We start from the raw sequence: 18,122 nt of genomic DNA, 5'->3' as shown, positions 1-18,122 counted from the left end.
TCCGCAAAAATCTGACTTTCGGCAATTCACTATAAAATGCTGCCAAACGGTTGCAAATGCTCCCCTGAGAGGTTTGACGGTCGAAACAGAAGACTTTTTATCACAGGAAAAGAAATCAGCCCTCGATAACTTAACCGGCAAAAATAGATTTTTTTGAAAAAATCCGTAAGCCCCGGGGTCACAATTTCAGCAAAAATCTGACTTTTGGCGATTCACTCAAAAATGCTGCCAAACGGTTGCAAATGCTCCACTGAGAGGTCTGGCGGTCACAACAGAAGGCTTTTTATCACAGGAAAAGAAATGAGCCCTTGACAAATTAACCGGCAGAAATAGATTTTTTTTGAAAAAATCCCTAAGCCCCGGGGTCACAATTTCATCCAAAATCTGACTTTCGGCAATTCACTCAAAAATGCTGCCAAACGGTTGCAAATGCTCCCCTGAGAGGTTTGGCGGTCGAAACAGAAGGCTTTTTATCACAGGAAAAGAAATCAGCCCTTCACAAGTTAACGGGCAGAAAAAGATTTTTTTGAAAAAATCCATAAGCCCCGGGTCACAATTTCAGCAAAAATCTGACTTTCGGCAATTCACTATAAAATGCTGCCAAACGGTTGCAAATGCTCCCCTGAGAGGTTTGACGGTCGAAACAGAAGGCTTTTTATCACAGGAAAAGAAATCAGCCCTCGATAACTTAACCGGCAAAAATAGATATTTTTTTTAAAAAATCCCTAAGCCCCGGGGTCACAATTTCAGCAAAAATCTGACTTTCGGCAATTCACTCAAAAATCCTGCCAAACAGTTGCAAATGCTCCCCTGAGAAGTTTGGCGGTCGAAACAGAAGGCTTTTTATCACAGGAAAAGTAATGAGCCCTTGACAACTTAACCGGCAGAAATAGATTTTTTTTGAAAAAATCCCTAAGCCCCGGGGTCACAATTCCATCCAAAATCTGAGTTTCGGGAATTCACTCAAAAATGCTGCCAAACCTTGCAAATGTTCCCCTGAGAAGTTTGGCGGTCGAAACAGAAGGCGTTTTATCACAGGAAAAGAAATCAGCCCTTGACAACTTAACCGGCAGGAAAAGATTTTTTTTGAAAAAATCCCTAAGCCCCGGGGTCACAATTTCATCCAAAATCTGACTTTCGGGAATTCACTCAAAATTGCTGCCAAACGGTTGCAAATGCTCCGCTGAGAGGTTTGACTGTCGAAACAGAAGGCTTTTTATCACAGGAAAAGAAATCAGCCCTCGATAACTTAACCGGCAAAAATAAATTTTTTTGAAAAAATCCCTAAGCCCCGGGGTCACAATTTCATCCAAAATCTGACTTTCGGCAATTCACTATAAAATGCTGCCAAACGGTTGCAAATGCTCCCCGGAGAGGTTTGACGGTCGAAACAGAAGACTTTTTATCACAGGAAAAGAAATCAGCCCTCGATAACTTAACCGGCAAAAATTGATTTTTTTGAAAAAATCCGTAAGGCCCGGGGTCACAATTTCAGCAAAAATCTGACTTTCGGCAATTCACTCAAAAATGCTGCCAAACAGTTGCAAATGCTCCCCTGAGAAGTTTGGCGGTCGAAACAGAAGGCTTTTTATCACAGGAAAAGTAATGAGCCCTTGACAACTTAACCGGCAGAAATAGATTTTTTTTGAAAAAATCCCTAAGCCCCGGGGGTCACAATTCCATCCAAAATCTGACTTTCGGCAATTCACTCAAAAATGCTGCCAAACCTTGCAAATGTTCCCCTGAGAAGTTTGGCGGTCGAAACAGAAGGCGTTTTATCACAGGAAAAGAAATCAGCCCTTGACAACTTAACCGGCAGGAAAAGTTTTTTTTTGAAAAAATCCCTAAGCCCCGGGGTCACAATTTCATCCAAAATCTGACTTTCGGGAATTCACTCAAAATTGCTGCCAAACGGTTGCAAATGCTCCGCTTAGAGGTTTGACTGTCGAAACAGAAGGCTTTTTATCACAGGAAAAGAAATCAGCCCTCGATAACTTAACCGGCAAAAATAGATTTTTTTGAAAAAATCCCTAAGCCCCGGGGTCACAATTTCATCCAAAATCTGACTTTCGGCAATTCACTATAAAATGCTGCCAAACGGTTGCAAATGCTCCCATGAGAGGTTTGACGGTCGAAACAGAAGACTTTTTATCACAGGAAAAGAAATCAGCCCTCGATAACTTAACCGGCAAAAATTGATTTTTTTGAAAAAATCCGTAAGCCCCGGGGTCACAATTTCAGCAAAAATCTGACTTTCGGCAATTCACTCAAAAATGCTGCCAAACGGTTGCAAATGCTCCGCTGAGAGGTTTGGCGGTCAAAACAGAAGGCTTTTTATCACAGGAAAAGAAATGAGCCCCTGACAAATTAACCGGCAGAAATAGATTTTTTTTGAAAAAATCCCTAAGCCCCGGGGTCACAATTTCAGCAAAAATCTGACTTTCGGCAATTCACTCAAAAATGCTGCCAAACGGTTGCAAATGCTCCCCTGAGAGGTTTGGCGGTCGAAACAGAAGGCTTTTTATCACAGGAAAAGAAATCAGCCCTTCACAAGTTAACGGGCAGAAAAAGATTTTTTTGAAAAAACCCATAAGCCCCGGGTCACAATTTCAGCAAAAATCTGACTTTCGGCAATTCACTATAAAATGCTGCCAAACGGTTGCAAATGCTCCCCTGAGAGGTTTGACGGTCGAAACAGAAGGCTTTTTATCACAGGAAAAGAAATCAGCCCTCGATAACTTAACCGGCAAAAATAGATATTTTTTTTTAAAAATCCCTAAGCCCCGGGGTCACAATTTCAGCAAAAATCTGACTTTCGGCAATTCACTCAAAAATGCTGCCAAACAGTTGCAAATGCTCCCCTGAGAAGTTTGGCGGTCGAAACAGAAGGCTTTTTATCACAGGAAAAGAAATCAGCCCTTCACAAGTTAACGGGCAGAAAAAGATTTTTTTCAAATATCCCTAAGCCCCGGGGTCACAATTCCACCCAAAATCTGACTTTCGGGAATTCACTCAAAAATGCTGCCAAACGGTTGCAAATGCTACCCTGAGAAGTTTGGCGGTCGAAACAGAAGGCTTTTTATCACAGGAAAAGAAATCAGCCCTTGACAACTTAACCGGCAGGAAAAGTTTTTTTTTGAAAAAATCCCTAAGCCCCGGGGTCACAATTTCATCCAAAATCTGACTTTCGGGAATTCACTCAAAATTGCTGCCAAACGGTTGCAAATGCTCCGCTGAGAGGTTTGACTGTCGAAACAGAAGGCTTTTTATCACAGGAAAAGAAATCAGCCCTCGATAACTTAACCGGCAAAAATAGATTTTTTTGAAAAAATCCCTAAGCCCCGGGGTCACAATTTCATCCAAAATCTGACTTTCGGGAATTCACTCAAAAATGCTGCCAAACGGTTGCAAATGCTCCGCTGAGAGGTTTGGCGGTCGCAACAGAAGGCTTTTTATCACAGGAAAAGAAATGAGCCCTTGAGAACTTAACCGGCAGAAATAGATTTTTTTTGAAAAATCCCTAAGCCCCGGGGTCACAATTTCATCCAAAATCTGACTTTCGGCAATTCACTCAAAAATGCTGCCAAACGGTTGCAAATGCTCCCCTGAGATGTTTGGCGGTCGAAACAGAAGGCTTTTTATCACAGGAAAAGAAATCAGCCCTTGAAAACTTAAGCGGCAGGAAAAGTTTTTTTTTGAAAAAATCCCTAAGCCCCGGGGTCACAATTCCATCCAAAATCTGACTTTCGGGAATTCACTCAAAAATGCTGCCAAACGGTTGCAAATGCTCCCCTGAGAGGTTTGACTGTCGAAACAGAAGGCTTTTTATCACAGGAAAAGAAATCAGCCCTCGATAACTTAACCGGCAAAAATAGATTTTTTTGAAAAAATCCCTAAGCCCCGGGGTCACAATTTCATCCAAAATCTGACTTTCGGGAATTCACTCAAAAATGCTGCCAAACGGTTGCAAATGCTCCCCTAAGAGGGTTGGCGGTCGAAACAGAAGGCTTTTTATCACAGGAAAAGAAATCAGCCCTTGACAACTTAACCGGCAGAAAAAGATTTTTTTTGAAAGAATCCCTAAGCCCCGGGGTCACAATTTAATCCAAAATCTGACTTTCGGCAATTCACTCAAAAATGCTGCCAAACGGTTGCAAATGCTCCCCTGAGAGGTTTGGCGGTCGAAACAGAAGGCTTTTTATCACAGGAAAAGAAATAAGCCCTTCACAAGCTAACGGGCAGAAAAAGATTTTTTTCAAAAAATCCCTAAGCCCCGGGGTCACAATTTCAGCAAAAATCTGACTTTCGGCAATTCACTCAAAAATGCTGCCAAACGGATTCAAATGCTCCCCTGAGAAGTTTGGCAGTCGAAGCAGAAGGCTTTTTATCACAGGAAAAGAAATCAGCCCTTGACAACATAACCGGCAGAAAAAGATTTTTTTTGAAAAAATCCCTAAGCCCTGGGGTCACAATTTCATCCAAAATCTGACTTTCGGCAATTCACTCAAAAATGTTGCCAAACGGTTGCAAATGCTCCCCTGAGAGCTTTGGCGGTCGAAACAGAAGGCTTTTTATCACAGGAAAAGAAATCAGCCCTTCACAAGTTAACGGGCAGAAAAAGATTTTTTTGAAAAAATCCCTAAGCCCCGGGGTCACAATTTCCGCAAAAATCTGACTTTCGGGAATTCACTCAAAAATGCTGCCAAACGGTTGCAAATGCTCCCCTGAGAGGTTTGGCGGTCGAAACAGAAGGCTTTTTATCACAGGAAAAGAAATCAGCCCTCGATAACTTAACCGGCAGAAATAGATTTTTTTGAAAAATCCCTAAGCCCCGGGGTCACAATTTCAGCAAAAATCTGACTTTCGGCCATTCACTCAAAAATGCTGCCAAACGGTTGCAAATGCTCCGCTGAGAGGTTTGGCGGTCACAACAGAAGGCTTTTTATCACAGGAAAAGAAATCAGCCCTTCACAAGTTAACGGGCAGAAAAAGATTTTTTTGAAAAAATCCATAAGCCCCGGGTCAAAATTTCAGCAAAAATCTGATTTCGGCAATTCAATATAAAATGCTGCCAAACGGTTGCAAATGCTCCCCTGAAAGGTTTAGCGGTCGAAACAGAAGGCTTTTTATCACAGGAAAAGAATTCAGCCCACGATAACTTAAACGGCAAAAATATTTTTTTTTGAAAAAATCCCTAAGCCCCGGGGTCACGATTTCAGCAAAAATCTGACTTTCGGCAATTCACTCAAAAATGCTGCCAAACGGTTGCAAATGCTCCCCTGAGAAGTTTGGCAGTCGAAGCAGAAGGCTTTTTATCACAGGAAAAGAAATCAGCCCTTCACAAGTTAACTGGCAGAAAAAGATTTTTTTCAAAAAATCCCTAAGCCCCGGGGTCACGATTTCCGCAAAAATCTGACTTTCTGCAATTCACTCGAAAATGCTGCCAAACGGTTGCAAATGCTCCCCTGAGAAGTTTGGCGGTCGAAACAGAAGGCTTTTTATCACAGGAAAAGAAATGAGCCCTTGAAAACTTAACCGGCAGAAATAGATTTTTTTTGAAAAAATCCCAAGCCCCGGGGTCACAATTTCATCCAAAATCTGACTTTCGGCAATTCACTCAAAAATGCTGCCAAACGGTTGCAAATGCTCCCCTGAGCGGTTTGGCGGTCGAAACAGAAGGCTTTTTATCACAGGAAAAGAAATCAGCCCTTGACAACTTAACCGGCAAAAATAGATTTTTTTGAAAAAATCCCTAAGCCCCGGGGTCACAATTTCAGCAAAAATCTGACTTTTGGCAATTCACTCAAAAATGCTGCCAAACGGTTGCAAATGCTTCCCTGAGAGGTTTGGCGGTCGAAACAGAAGGCTTTTTATCACAGGAAAAGAAATCAGCCCTTGACAACATAACCGGCAGAAAAAGATTTTTTTTGAAAAAATCCCTAAGCCCCGGGGTCACAATTTCCGCAAAAATCTGACTTTCGGCAATTCACTCAAAAATGCTGCCAAACGGTTGTAAATTCTCCCCTGAGAGGTTTGGCGGTCGAAACAGAAGGCTTTTTATCACAGGAAAATAAATCAGCCCTCGATAACTTAACCGGCAGAAATAGATTTTTTTGAAAAAAATCCCTAAGCCCCGGGGTCACAATTTCAGCAAAAATCTGACTTTCGGCAATTCATTCAAAAATGCTGCCAAACGGTTTCAAATGCTCCCCTGAGAAGTTTGGCAGTCGAAGCGGGAGGCTTTTTATCACAGGAAAAGAAATCAGCCCTTCACAAGTTAACTGGCAGAAAAAGATTTTTTTCAAAAAATCCCTAAGCCCCGGGGTCACAATTTCCGCAAAAATCTGACTTTCGGGAATTCACTCAAAAATGCTGCCAAACGGTTGCAAATGCTCCCCTGAGAGGTTTGGCGGTCGAAACAGAAGGCTTTTTATCACAGGAAAAGAAATCAGCCCTTCACAAGTTAACGGGCAGAAAAAGATTTTTTTGAAAAAATCCCTAAGCCCCGGGGTCCCAATTTCCGCAAAAATCTGACTTTCGGCAATTCACTCAAAAATGCTGCCAAACGGTTGCAAATGCTCCCCTGAGAGGTTTGGCGGTCGAAACAGAAGGCTTTTTATCACAGGAAAAGAAATCAGCCCTCGATAACTTAACCGGCAGAAATAGATTTTTTTGAAAAAATCCCTAAGCCCCGGGGACACAATTCCATCCAAAATCTGACTTTCGGCAATTCACTATAAAATGCTGCCAAACGGTTGCAAATGCTCCCCTGAGAGGTTTGACGGTCGAAACAGAAGGCTTTTTATCACAGGAAAAGAAATCAGCCCTCGATAACTTAACCGGCAAAAATAGATTTTTTTGAAAAAATCCCTAAGCCCCGGGGTCACAATTTCAGCAAAAATCTGACTTTCGGCAATTCACTCAAAAATGCTGCCAAACGGTTGCAAATGCTCCGCTGAGAGGTTTGGCGGTCACAACAGAAGGCTTTTTATCACAGGAAAAGAAATCAGCCCTTGACAACATAACCGGCAGAAAAAGATTTTTTTAAAAAAAATCCCTAAGCCCCGGGGTCACAATTTCCGCAAAAATCTGACTTTCGACAATTCACTCAAAAATGCTGCCAAACGGTTGTAAATTCTCCCCTGAGAGGTTTGGCGGTCGAAACAGAAGGCTTTTTATCACAGGAAAAGAAATCAGCCCTCGATAACTTAACCGGCAGAAATAGATTTTTTTGAAAAAAATCCCTAAGCCCCGGGGTCACAATTTCAGCAAAAATCTGACTTTCGGCAATTCACTCAAAAATGCTGCCAAACGGATTCAAATGCTCCCCTGAGAAGTTTGGCAGTCGAAGCGGAAGGCTTTTTATCACAGGAAAAGAAATCAGCCCTTGACAACATAACCGGCAGAAAAAGATTTTTTTTGAAAAAATCCCTAAGCCCCGGGGTCACAATTTCATCCAAAATCTGACTTTCGGCAATTCACTCAAAAATGTTGCCAAACGGTTGCAAATGCTCCCCTGAGAGCTTTGGCGGTCGAAACAGAAGGCTTTTTATCACAGGAAAAGAAATCAGCCCTTCACAAGTTAACGGGCAGAAAAAGATTTTTTTGAAAAAATCCCTAAGCCCCGGGGTCACAATTTCCGCAAAAATCTGACTTTCGGCAATTCACTCAAAAATGCTGCCAAACGGTTGCAAATGCTCCCCTGAGAGGTTTGGCGGTCGAAACAGAAGGCTTTTTATCACAGGAAAAGAAATCAGCCCTCGATAACTTAACCGGCAGAAATAGATTTTTTTGAAAAATCCCTAAGCCCCGGGGTCACAATTTCAGCAAAAATCTGACTTTCGGCCATTCACTCAAAAATGCTGCCAAACGGTTGCAAATGCTCCGCTGAGAGGTTTGGCGCTCACAACAGAAGGCTTTTTATCACAGGAAAAGAAATCAGCCCTTCACAAGTTAACGGGCTGAAAAAGATTTTTTTGAAAAAATCCCTAAGCCCCGGGGTCACAATTTCCGCAAAAATCTGACTTTCGGCAATTCACTCAAAAATGCTGCCAAACGGTTGCAAATGCTCCCCTGAGAGGTTTGACGGTCGAAACAGAAGGCTTTTTATCACAGGAAAAGAAATCAGCCCTCGATAATTTAACCGGCAAAAATAGATATTTTTTAAAAAAAATCCCTAAGCCCCGGGGTCACAATTTCAGCAAAAATCTGACTTTCGGCAATTCACTCAAAAATGCTGCCAAACAGTTGCAAATGCTCCCCTGAGAAGTTTGGCGGTCGAAACAGAAGGCTTTTTATCACAGGAAAAGTAATGAGCCCTTGACAACTTAACCGGCAGAAATAGATTTTTTTGAAAAAATCCCTAAGCCCCGGGGTCACAATTTCATCCAAAATCTGACTTTCGGGAATTCACTCAAAAATGCTGCCAAACGGTTGCAAATGCTCCGCTGAGAGGTTTGGCGGTCACAACAGAAGGCTTTTTATCACAGGAAAAGAAATGAGCCCTTGACAACTTAACCGGCAGAAATAGATTTTTTTTGAAAAATCCCTAAGCCCCGGGGTCACAATTTCATCCAAAATCTGACTTTCGGGAATTCACTCAAAAATGCTGCCAAACGGTTGCAAATGCTCCCCTGAGAGGTTTGGCGGTCGAAACAGAAGGCTTTTTATCACAGGAAAAGAAATCAGCCCTTGAAAACTTAAGCGGCAGAAAAAGATTTTTTTTGAAAAAATCCCTAAGCCCCGGGGTCACAATTTAATCCAAAATCTGACTTTCGGCAATTCACAAAAAAATGCTGCCAAACGGTTGCAAATGCTCCCCTGAGAGGTTTGGCGGTCAAAACAGAAGGCTTTTTATCACAGAAAAAGAAATCAGCCCTTCACAAGTTAACGGGCAGAAAAAGATTTTTTTGAAAAAATCCCTAAGCCCCGGGGTCACAATTTCAGCAAAAATCTGACTTTCGGCAATTCACTCAAAAATGCTGCCAAACGGTTGCAAATGCTCCGCTGAGAGGTTTGGCGGTCACAACAGAAGGCTTTTTATCACAGGAAAAGAAATGAGCCCTTGACAAATTAACCGGCAGAAATAGATTTTTTTTGAAAAAATCCCTAAGCCCCGGGGTCACAATTTCATCCAAAATCTGACTTTCGGCAATTCACTCAAAAATGCTGCTAAAGGGTTGCAAATGCTCCCCTGAGAGGTTTGGCGGTCGAAACAGAAGGCTTTTTATCACAGGAAAAGAAATTAGCCCTTCACAAGTTAACGGGCAGAAAAAGATTTTTTTGAAAAAATCCATAAGCCCCGGGTCACAATTTCAGCAAAAATCTGACTTTCGGCAATTCACTCAAGAATGCTGCCAAACGGTTGCAAATGCTTCCCTGAGAGGTTTGGCGGTCGAAACAGAAGGCTTTTTATCACAGGAAAAGAAATCAGCCCTCGATAACGTAACCGGCAGAAAAAGATTTTTTTGAAAAAATCCCTAAGCCCCGGGGTCACAATTTCCGCAAAAATCTGACTTTCGGCAATTCACTCAAAAATGCTGCCAAACGGTTGCAAATGCTCCCCTGAGAGGTTTGGCGGTCGAAACAGAAGGCTTTTTATCACAGGAAAAGAAATCAGCCCTCGATAACTTAACCGGCAGAAATAGATTTTTTTGAAAAAATCCCTAAGCCCCGGGGTCACAATTTCAGCAAAAATCTGACTTTCGGCAATTCACTCAAAAATGCTGCCAAACGGTTTCAAATGCTCCCCTGAGAAGTTTGGCAGTCGAAGCGGGAGGCTTTTTATCACAGGAAAAGAAATCAGCCCTTCACAAGTTAACTGGCAGAAAAAGATTTTTTTCAAAAAATCCCTAAGCCCCGGGGTCACAATTTCCGCAAAAATCTGACTTTCGGGAATTCACTCAAAAATGCTGCCAAACGGTTGCAAATGCTTCCCTGAGAGGTTTGGCGGTCGAAACAGAAGGCTTTTTATCACAGGAAAAGAAATCAGCCCTCGATAACGTAACCGGCAGAAAAAGATTTTTTTGAAAAAATCCCTAAGCCCCGGGGTCACAATTTCCGCAAAAATCTGACTTTCGGCAATTCACTCAAAAATGCTGCCAAACGGTTGCAAATGCTCCCCTGAGAGGTTTGGCGGTCGAAACAGAAGGCTTTTTATCACAGGAAAAGAAATCAGCCCTCGATAACTTAACCGGCAGAAATAGATTTTTTTGAAAAATCCCTAAGCCCCGGGGTCACAATTTCAGCAAAAATCTGACTTTCGGCCATTCACTCAAAAATGCTGCCAAACGGTTGCAAATGCTCCCCTGAGAGTTTTGGCGGTCGAAACAGAAGGCTTTTTATCACAGGAAAAGAAATCAGCCCTTCACAAGTTAACGGGCAGAAAAAGATTTTTTTGAAAAAATCCCTAAGCCCCGGGGTCACAATTTCAGCAAAAATCTGACTTTCGGCAATTCACTATAAAATGCTGCCAAACGGTTGCAAATGCTCCCCTGAGAGGTTTGGCGGTCGAAACAGAAGGCTTTTTATCACAGGAAAAGAAATCAGCCCTTCACAAGTTAACGGGCAGAAAAAGATTTTTTTGAAAAAATCCCTAAGCCCCGGGGTCACAATTTCCGCAAAAATCTGACTTTCGGCAATTCACTCAAAAATGCTGCCAAACGGTTGCAAATGCTCCCCTGAGAGGTTTGACGGTCGAAACAGAAGGCTTTTTATCACAGGAAAAGAAATCAGCCCTCGATAATTTAACCGGCAGAAATAGATTTTTTTGAAAAAATCCCTAAGCCCCGGGGACACAATTCCATCCAAAATCTGACTTTCGGCAATTCACTATAAAATGCTGCCAAACGGTTGCAAATGCTCCCCTGAGAGGTTTGACGGTCGAAACAGAAGGCTTTTTATCACAGGAAAAGAAATCAGCCCTCGATAACTTAACCGGCAAAAATAGATTTTTTTGAAAAAATCCGTAAGCCCCGGGGTCACAATTTCAGCAAAAATCTGACTTTCGGCAATTCACTCAAAAATGCTGCCAAACGGTTGCAAATGCTCCGCTGAGAGGTTTGGCGGTCACAACAGAAGGCTTTTTATCACAGGAAAAGAAATCAGCCCTTGACAACATAACCGGCAGAAAAAGATTTTTTTTAAAAAAATCCCTAAGCCCCGGGGTCACAATTTCCGCAAAAATCTGACTTTCGACAATTCACTCAAAAATGCTGCCAAACGGTTGTAAATTCTCCCCTGAGAGGTTTGGCGGTCGAAACAGAAGGCTTTTTATCACAGGAAAAGAAATCAGCCCTCGATAACTTAACCGGCAGAAATAGATTTTTTTGAAAAAAATCCCTAAGCCCCGGGGTCACAATTTCAGCAAAAATCTGACTTTCGGCAATTCACTCAAAAATGCTGCCAAACGGATTCAAATGCTCCCCTGAGAAGTTTGGCAGTCGAAGCGGAAGGCTTTTTATCACAGGAAAAGAAATCAGCCCTTGACAACATAACCGGCAGAAAAAGATTTTTTTTGAAAAAATCCCTAAGCCCCGGGGTCACAATTTCATCCAAAATCTGACTTTCGGCAATTCACTCAAAAATGTTGCCAAACGGTTGCAAATGCTCCCCTGAGAGCTTTGGCGGTCGAAACAGAAGGCTTTTTATCACAGGAAAAGAAATCAGCCCTTCACAAGTTAACGGGCAGAAAAAGATTTTTTTGAAAAAATCCCTAAGCCCCGGGGTCACAATTTCCGCAAAAATCTGACTTTCGGCAATTCACTCAAAAATGCTGCCAAACGGTTGCAAATGCTCCCCTGAGAGGTTTGGCGGTCGAAACAGAAGGCTTTTTATCACAGGAAAAGAAATCAGCCCTCGATAACTTAACCGGCAGAAATAGATTTTTTTGAAAAATCCCTAAGCCCCGGGGTCACAATTTCAGCAAAAATCTGACTTTCGGCCATTCACTCAAAAATGCTGCCAAACGGTTGCAAATGCTCCGCTGAGAGGTTTGGCGCTCACAACAGAAGGCTTTTTATCACAGGAAAAGAAATCAGCCCTTCACAAGTTAACGGGCTGAAAAAGATTTTTTTGAAAAAATCCCTAAGCCCCGGGGTCACAATTTCCGCAAAAATCTGACTTTCGGCAATTCACTCAAAAATGCTGCCAAACGGTTGCAAATGCTCCCCTGAGAGGTTTGACGGTCGAAACAGAAGGCTTTTTATCACAGGAAAAGAAATCAGCCCTCGATAATTTAACCGGCAAAAATAGATATTTTTTTAAAAAAATCCCTAAGCCCCGGGGTCACAATTTCAGCAAAAATCTGACTTTCGGCAATTCACTCAAAAATGCTGCCAAACAGTTGCAAATGCTCCCCTGAGAAGTTTGGCGGTCGAAACAGAAGGCTTTTTATCACAGGAAAAGTAATGAGCCCTTGACAACTTAACCGGCAGAAATAGATTTTTTTGAAAAAATCCCTAAGCCCCGGGGTCACAATTTCATCCAAAATCTGACTTTCGGGAATTCACTCAAAAATGCTTCCAAACGGTTGCAAATGCTCCGCTGAGAGGTTTGGCGGTCACAACAGAAGGCTTTTTATCACAGGAAAAGAAATGAGCCCTTGACAACTTAACCGGCAGAAATAGATTTTTTTTGAAAAATCCCTAAGCCCCGGGGTCACAATTTCATCCAAAATCTGACTTTCGGGAATTCACTCAAAAATGCTGCCAAACGGTTGCAAATGCTCCCCTGAGAGGTTTGGCGGTCGAAACAGAAGGCTTTTTATCACAGGAAAAGAAATCAGCCCTTGAAAACTTAAGCGGCAGAAAAAGATTTTTTTTGAAAAAATCCCTAAGCCCCGGGGTCACAATTTAATCCAAAATCTGACTTTCGGCAATTCACAAAAAAATGCTGCCAAACGGTTGCAAATGCTCCCCTGAGAGGTTTGGCGGTCAAAACAGAAGGCTTTTTATCACAGAAAAAGAAATCAGCCCTTCACAAGTTAACGGGCAGAAAAAGATTTTTTTGAAAAAATCCCTAAGCCCCGGGGTCACAATTTCAGCAAAAATCTGACTTTCGGCAATTCACTCAAAAATGCTGCCAAACGGTTGCAAATGCTCCGCTGAGAGGTTTGGCGGTCACAACAGAAGGCTTTTTATCACAGGAAAAGAAATGAGCCCTTGACAAATTAACCGGCAGAAATAGATTTTTTTTGAAAAAATCCCTAAGCCCCGGGGTCACAATTTCATCCAAAATCTGACTTTCGGCAATTCACTCAAAAATGCTGCTAAAGGGTTGCAAATGCTCCCCTGAGAGGTTTGGCGGTCGAAACAGAAGGCTTTTTATCACAGGAAAAGAAATTAGCCCTTCACAAGTTAACGGGCAGAAAAAGATTTTTTTGAAAAAATCCCTAAGCCCCGGGGTCACAATTTCAGCAAAAATCTGACTTTCGGCAATTCACTCAAGAATGCTGCCAAACGGTTGCAAATGCTTCCCTGAGAGGTTTGGCGGTCGAAACAGAAGGCTTTTTATCACAGGAAAAGAAATCAGCCCTCGATAACGTAACCGGCAGAAAAAGATTTTTTTGAAAAAATCCCTAAGCCCCGGGGTCACAATTTCCGCAAAAATCTGACTTTCGGCAATTCACTCAAAAATGCTGCCAAACGGTTGCAAATGCTCCCCTGAGAGGTTTGGCGGTCGAAACAGAAGGCTTTTTATCACAGGAAAAGAAATCAGCCCTCGATAACTTAACCGGCAGAAATAGATTTTTTTGAAAAATCCCTAAGCCCCGGGGTCACAATTTCAGCAAAAATCTGACTTTCGGCCATTCACTCAAAAATGCTGCCAAACGGTTGCAAATGCTCCCCTGAGAGGTTTGGCGGTCGAAACAGAAGGCTTTTTATCACAGGAAAAGAAATCAGCCCTTCACAAGTTAACGGGCAGAAAAAGATTTTTTTGAAAAAATCCCTAAGCCCCGGGGTCACAATTTCAGCAAAAATCTGACTTTCGGCAATTCACTATAAAATGCTGCCAAACGGTTGCAAATGCTCCCCTGAGAGGTTTGGCGGTCGAAACAGAAGGCTTTTTATCACAGGAAAAGAAATCAGCCCTTCACAAGTTAACGGGCAGAAAAAGATTTTTTTGAAAAAATCCCTAAGCCCCGGGGTCACAATTTCCGCAAAAATCTGACTTTCGGCAATTCACTCAAAAATGCTGCCAAACGGTTGCAAATGCTCCCCTGAGAGGTTTGACGGTCGAAACAGAAGGCTTTTTATCACAGGAAAAGAAATCAGCCCTCGATAATTTAACCGGCAAAAATAGATATTTTTTTTAAAAAATCCCTAAGCCCCGGGGTCACAATTTCAGCAAAAATCTGACTTTCGGCAATTCACTCAAAAATGCTGCCAAACAGTTGCAAATGCTCCCCTGAGAAGTTTGGCGGTCGAAACAGAAGGCTTTTTATCACAGGAAAAGTAATGAGCCCTTGACAACTTAACCGGCAGAAATAGATTTTTTTGAAAAAATCCCTAAGCCCCGGGGTCACAATTTCATCCAAAATCTGACTTTCGGGAATTCACTCAAAAATGCTGCCAAACGGTTGCAAATGCTCCGCTGAGAGGTTTGGCAGTCGAAGCGGAAGGCTTTTTATCACAGGAAAAGAAATCAGCCCTTGACATCATAACCGGCAGAAAAAGATTTTTTTTGAAAAAATCCCTAAGCCCCGGGGTCACAATTTCATCCAAAATCTGACTTTCGGCAATTCACTCAAAAATGCTGCCAAACGGTTGCAAATGCTCCCCTGAGAAGTTTGGCGGTCGAAACAGAAGGCTTTTTATCACAGGAAAAGAAATGAGCCCTTGAAAACTTAACCGGCAGAAATAGATTTTTTTGAAAAAATCCCTAAGCCCCGGGGTCACAATTTCAGCAAAAATCTGACTTTTGACAATTCACTCAAAAATGCTGCCAAACGGTTGCAAATGCTTCCCTGAGAGGTTTGGCGGTCGAAACAGAAGGCTTTTTATCACAGGAAAAGAAATCAGCCCTTTACAAGTTAACGGGCAGAAAAAGATTTTTTTGAAAAAATCCATAAGCCCCGGGGGTCACAATTTCCGCAAAAATCTGACTTTCGGCAATTCACTCAAAAATGCTGCCAAACGGTTGTAAATTCTCCCCTGAGAGGTTTGGCGGTCGAAACAGAAGGCTTTTTATCACAGGAAAAGAAATCAGCCCTCGATAACTTAACCGGCAGAAATAGATTTTTTTGAAAAAAATCCCTAAGCCCCGGGGTCACAATTTCAGCAAAAATCTGACTTTCGGCAATTCATTCAAAAATGCTGCCAAACGGTTTCACATGCTCCCCTGAGAAGTTTGGCAGTCGAAGCGGTAGGCTTTTTATCACAGGAAAAGAAATCAGCCCTTCACAAGTTAACTGGCAGAAAAAGATTTTTTTCAAAAAATCCCTAAGCCCCGGGGTCACGATTTCCGCAAAAATCTGACTTTCGGGAATTCACTCAAAAATGCTGCCAAACGGTTGCAAATGCTCCCCTGAGAGGTTTGGCGGTCGAAACAGAAGGCTTTTATCACAGGAAAAGAAATCAGCCCTCGATAACTTAACCGGCAGAAATAGATTTTTTTGAAAAAAATCCCTAAGCCCCGGGGTCACAATTTCAGCAAAAATCTGACTTTCGGCAATTCACTCAAAAATGCTGCCAAACGGATTCAAATGCTCCCCTGAGAAGTTTGGCAGTCGAAGCGGAAGGCTTTTTATCACAGGAAAAGAAATCAGCCCTTGACAACATAACCGGCAGAAAAAGATTTTTTTTGAAAAAATCCCTAAGCCCCGGGGTCACAATTTCATCCAAAATCTGACTTTCGGGAATTCACTCAAAAATGCTGCCAAACGGTTGCAAATGCTCCCCTGAGAAGTTTGGCGGTCGAAACAGAAGGCTTTTTATCACAGGAAAAGAAATGAGCCCTTGAAAACTTAACGGGCAGAAAAAGATTTTTTTGAAAAAATCCCTAAGCCCCGGGGTCACAATTTCCGCAAAAATCTGACTTTCGGCAATTCACTCAAAAATGCTGCCAAACGGTTGCAAATGCTCCCCTGAGAGGTTTGGCGGTCGAAACAGAAGGCTTTTTATCACAGGAAAAGAAATCAGCCCTTGACAACTTAATCGGCAAAAATAGATTTTTTTGAAAAAATCCCTAAGCCCCGGGGTCACAATTTCAGGAAAAATCTGACTTTTGGCAATTCACTCAAAAATGCTGCCAAACGGTTGCAAATGCTTCCCTGAGAGGTTTGGCGGTCGAAACAGAAGGCTTTTTATCACAGGAAAAGAAATCAGCCCTTTACAAGTTAACGGGCAGAAAAAGATTTTTTTGAAAAAATCCATAAGCCCCGGGGTCACAATTTACGCAAAAATCTGACTTTCGGCAATTCACTCAAAAATGCTGCCAAACGGTTGTAAATTCTCCCCTGAGAGGTTTGGCGGTCGAAACAGAAGGCTTTTTATCACAGGAAAAGAAATCAGCCCTCGATAACTTAACCGGCAGAAATAGATTTTTTTGAAAAAAATCCCTAAGCCCCGGGGTCACAATTTCAGCAAAAATCTGACTTTCGGCAATTCATTCAAAAATGTTGCCAAACGGTTTCACATGCTCCCCTGAGAAGTTTGGCAGTCGAAGCGGGAGGCTTTTTATCACAGGAAAAGAAATCAGCCCTTCACAAGTTAACTGGCAGAAAAAGATTTTTTTCAAAAAATCCCTAAGCCCCGGGGTCACGATTTCCGCAAAAATCTGACTTTCGGGAATTCACTCAAAAATGCTGCCAAACGGTTGCAAATGCTCCCCTGAGAGGTTTGGCGGTCGAAACAGAAGGCTTTTTATCACAGGAAAAGAAATCAGCCCTTGACAACTTAACCGGCAGAAAAAGATTTTTTTGAAAAATTCCCTAAGCCCCGGGGTCACAATTTCAGCAAAAATCTGACTTTCGGCAATTCACTCAAAAATGCTGCCAAACGGTTGCAAATGCTCCCCTGAGAGGTTTGGCGGTCGAAACAGAAGGCTTTTTATCACAGGAAAAGAAATCAGCCCTTGAAAACTTAACCGGCAGAAAAAGATTTTTTTTGAAAAAATCCCTAAGCCCCGGGGTCACAATCTAATCCAAAATCTGACTTTCGGCAATTCACAAAAAAATGCTGCCAAACGGTTGCAAATGCTCCCCTGAGAGGTTTGGCGGTCGAAACAGAAGGCTTTTTATCACAGAAAAAGAAATCAGCCCTTCACAAGTTAACGGGCAGAAAAAGATTTTTTTGAAAAAATCCCTAAGCCCCGGGGTCACAATTTAATTCAAAATCTGACTTTTGGCAATTCACTCAAAAATGCTGCCAAACGGTTGCAAATGCTCCCCTGAGAGGTTTGGCGGTCACAACAGAAGGCTTTTTATCACAGGAAAAGAAATGAGCCCTTGACAACTTAACCGGCAGAAATAGATTTTTTTTTGAAAAATCCCTAAGCCCCGGGGTCACAATTTCATCCAAAATCTGACTTTCGGGAATTCACTCAAAAATGCTGCCAAACGGTTGCAAATGCTCCCCTGAGAGGTTTGGCGGTCGAAACAGAAGGCTTTTTATCACAGGAAAAGAAATCAGCCCTTCACAAGTTAACGGGCAGAAAAAGATTTTTTTCAAATATCCCTAAGCCCCGGGGTCATGATTTCAGCAAAAATCTGACTTTCGGGAATTCACTCAAAAATGCTGCCAAACGGTTGCAAATGCTCCCCTGAGAGGTTTGGCGGTCGAAACAGAAGGCTTTTTATCAAAGGAAAAGAAATCAGCCCTTGAAAACTTAAATGGCAGAAAAAGATTTTTTTTGAAAAAATCCCTAAGCCCCGGGGTCACAATTTCATCCAAAATCTGACTTTCGGGAATTCACTCAAAAATGCTGCCAAACGGTTGCAAATGCTCCCCTGAGAGGTTTGGCGGTCACAACAGAAGGCTTTTTATCACAGGAAAAGAAATGAGCCCTTGACAACTTAACCGGCAGAAATAGATTTTTTTTTGAAAAATCCCTAAGCCCCGGGGTCACAATTTCATCCAAAATCTGACTTTCGGGAATTCACTCAAAAATGCTGCCAATCGGTT

This window comes from Podarcis gaigeae (genome assembly GCF_964106915.1).
Source record: "Podarcis gaigeae genome assembly, chromosome: 10".
Taxonomy (NCBI): domain Eukaryota; kingdom Metazoa; phylum Chordata; class Lepidosauria; order Squamata; family Lacertidae; genus Podarcis; species Podarcis gaigeae.
This window is presented reverse-complemented; position numbering follows the sequence as displayed.